Source organism: Mercurialis annua, linkage group LG8 (genome assembly GCF_937616625.2).
Source record: "Mercurialis annua linkage group LG8, ddMerAnnu1.2, whole genome shotgun sequence".
In the NCBI taxonomy this organism is placed as follows: Eukaryota; Viridiplantae; Streptophyta; class Magnoliopsida; order Malpighiales; family Euphorbiaceae; genus Mercurialis; species Mercurialis annua.
Window position 1 is genome coordinate 16738721 of NC_065577.1, and position 3057 is coordinate 16741777.

Below are 3057 nucleotides of genomic sequence, written 5' to 3' on the forward strand. Positions count from 1 at the left end.
CGGTCTAAGAGTTTAAAACAGTTCGACTCTTTTATTCTGAAAATAACATAAAGAACCTCCGAGAATGAAGAAACGGAGATCGACCAATGCTCAAATCATAAACCTGGAAAATTTGGGAAAACAACGGGGTCAGATTTACTGAGTAGAGTTTATATAACCATTTACATTTACTAAGTTAAAAACCTTTAAAACGTTTAATAAAAACATTTTCATTATGGATTATCAATGAAACCCTAAACCACAATTCTAAATCTATTGTCGTGTCGGTGAGACGTATCTCAATAACCGATCCCCGACTACCACTTAGTAAATAGTGAGCCCAGGAGACGTATCTTCCACCGGTGCCCTCACTAAGGTGAGACGTATCTCAAACCTACCTCAATACCATAATCATTACCGGTGCGCACGCAGTCCCGATGATGCCCATCGAGTAGCACGTTCCAAATCAAATCCACAATGCCGACAACAGTTCAAAAGCTGTTTATACATATATATATATATATATATATATTCAAAATATAATAATTGCTTAATAAAGAGGTAAATAGAGATATAAACTCACTGCTTGCTTTTCCACGTGAAACCTGGCAAGTAATCTAACTCTGGTTCGCCTCTGAGGTACGAACAATCGACAAGTCTAGACAAGGTATAAAATCATAATTAAAAACAGACCCTAACTCTAGAGAGTACTAGACACCACATAGGACTAGCACAAAGAAGAAATCAAGGTAAAGCAATCCAGAGTAAACACAATACTCAGATAATTAACAAAACATAAACAAGCCAAGTATATTGAGTTTCCGCTTTTTAAAATCCAATTCATAAAATATTATTTAAAATAATTATTAAATAATAAAACAAGAAATTTCTAAATAGTGGGTTAGCCGAGTTACCGATAACTACCAAGCTAACCTCACATGTCGGGTGACCTCAGTTTTACCCGACCCAACCATTTTATCCAAATATAAATAATAGTTTATATTTTCAAGATATGATTTGATAAAATGATAATTTATAACTGAAAGCAGAACTCAATATCTTTAAACAAAAATAACCATTAGTTACCGGAAAAACTTAACTAAATAAATTAAAAGAAAATTTATAAATTAATCAATTTGGCATACTAAGTCAAAATTCCCAAAATAATAATTGCCCGAGTAAATATCTAATTAAAAGATTAAATATAAATATCGTTTCTCGACTATAATAATAATCTAATAATTTTTTTTATCATAATCGAATTAACATTATTTTCACTTGTGAAATCGAAATGATATTCGGAAGTTTAGTTTTAATCGGCAATTAAAATAAATTAATATTCTTTGATTACTCATAATTAAGTATCAACCAATAACAAAATAATCCAATATCAAATTTGAGCAACTAAACATATTCTCCAAATTAAAACAGTGACAAGTATTCACATGAAATCAAACCAATCATAATTAATTCCAAACAAATTTGAAAAATGGCCACTTAAAACTAATATAATTAATGAACAATACAAGGCACCCAACACAAAACCATGCAACCACATTAAATTGAGAAATCAACAGATATGAATAACACATTGTAAAAATTCCTACTGTCATTTGAAGCAACGCAATATCCGCCACTAGCCAAAAGAAAAGAAAAGAAAAAACGAAAAAGCCAAGCACCTCATTGCATGGCAATCCAAACAACAGTAACCAAATTAAAATGTTAAAGCCAAAGTTAAGAGCAACGTTAATCTTCTTGTCCAACAACCAAAACCGTAACGAAGCTAGAAAACTAAAGAATTGATCACTACTTATAGCCAAGAGATCAAACACCTACTGTCCTAGCCTTAGGGAAACATAAAAGAAAATCTCAGAAATTAAGAACCCGTTGGTCAGCAAAATTGACAAGAACACAGCCGCAACAAACTAAGAGAAAAACTACTCAAATAATGAAAACGAACCCAGCAAGAGCAAGCCAAACAAACTAGTAAATTAAACAAAGCAAAACCAAGATGTTATGACCGGTTATAGCTCAGTTAAGCGTCTTAGGAACAACATGAATATCATTAGAGACAAAGAGATCATCGGCAGAAAATTACAAGAACAGCAGCAGCCAATTAACATTCAAAACGATAAAACGACGGCTCGTGATACGGAGAGATTAACGTACCAAATAACAAATTTCAAGCGTAGAATCGAAGAGCACTGAGGTACTAAGGCATCAAACAAACGGATCTCGATTCGTGCCAAAACGAATAAGAACGGATCAGAGAACGAAAATGTCGATATAGAACAAACTAAAAAATTAGAGATAAAAACTTACCGATTTCTGCACGAATTTGAAAGGGATTTGGAGAGAATATTCTTAGTGAATTTGTTAAGGATGACGGCTAGGGTTTATGAGAAGCAAAGGAAGTAAATAGGGTAAGAAACATTACTTAAATAGGGGAATAAAAATAGGGTTAAAAAACATAAATAAGTAAGGCAAATAAGAACAATGCAGTCCTTACGCTACTGCCAATTTCCATGACCAAATTAATACTTGCATGGGCCTAATCATTTGCATGGACTCTACTTTGCATGGGCTAAATAATTCATAGACCAAACCAACTCAACACAAATCGAACGCAAAGCGAACCACGAATCCGTATACGACTTCAATTATTACCAGAAACTCCACGGAATATTCTAAAAACAAATATGGGATATTACATAAAACCTCCGAGGAAATAAAGAATCGAAGAGCAGCTGACTCGCTCAAATTATAACCCTGGAAAAATTGGGAAAACAACGGGGTCAGATATACTGAGATGAGTTCATACCACTATTTACATTTATCAAGTGGAAAACCTTTAAAACCCCTTTTAAAACATTTAATATAAACATTACGTATAATAGTTGGAACCCTAATCCACAATACTAAATATAACCATAATCCAATTGGCCTGGTCTCGAGAGCTGAGCTACACCGAGTTACCACCGACCACTCTTAATCCATGACCAGAGTCCTGAGAGCTGAGCTACACCGAGTTACTCTACTGGTCCCGAGAGCTATGCTCACACCGAGTTACCACCACAT

At 33.9% G+C, this 3057-nt stretch overlaps 1 long non-coding RNA gene across 1 annotated transcript; it reads right to left on the bottom strand.

The window, feature by feature from the left end:
* LOC126660682 (uncharacterized) lies at positions 1–2475 on the bottom strand. The gene is made up of 3 exons (XR_007635424.2): positions 2149–2475; positions 563–637; positions 1–103 (listed from the first exon to the last, which is right to left on the bottom strand). It is a non-coding gene; the product is annotated as an uncharacterized LOC126660682 (long non-coding RNA).
* Positions 2476–3057: the final 582 nt, after the last annotated feature.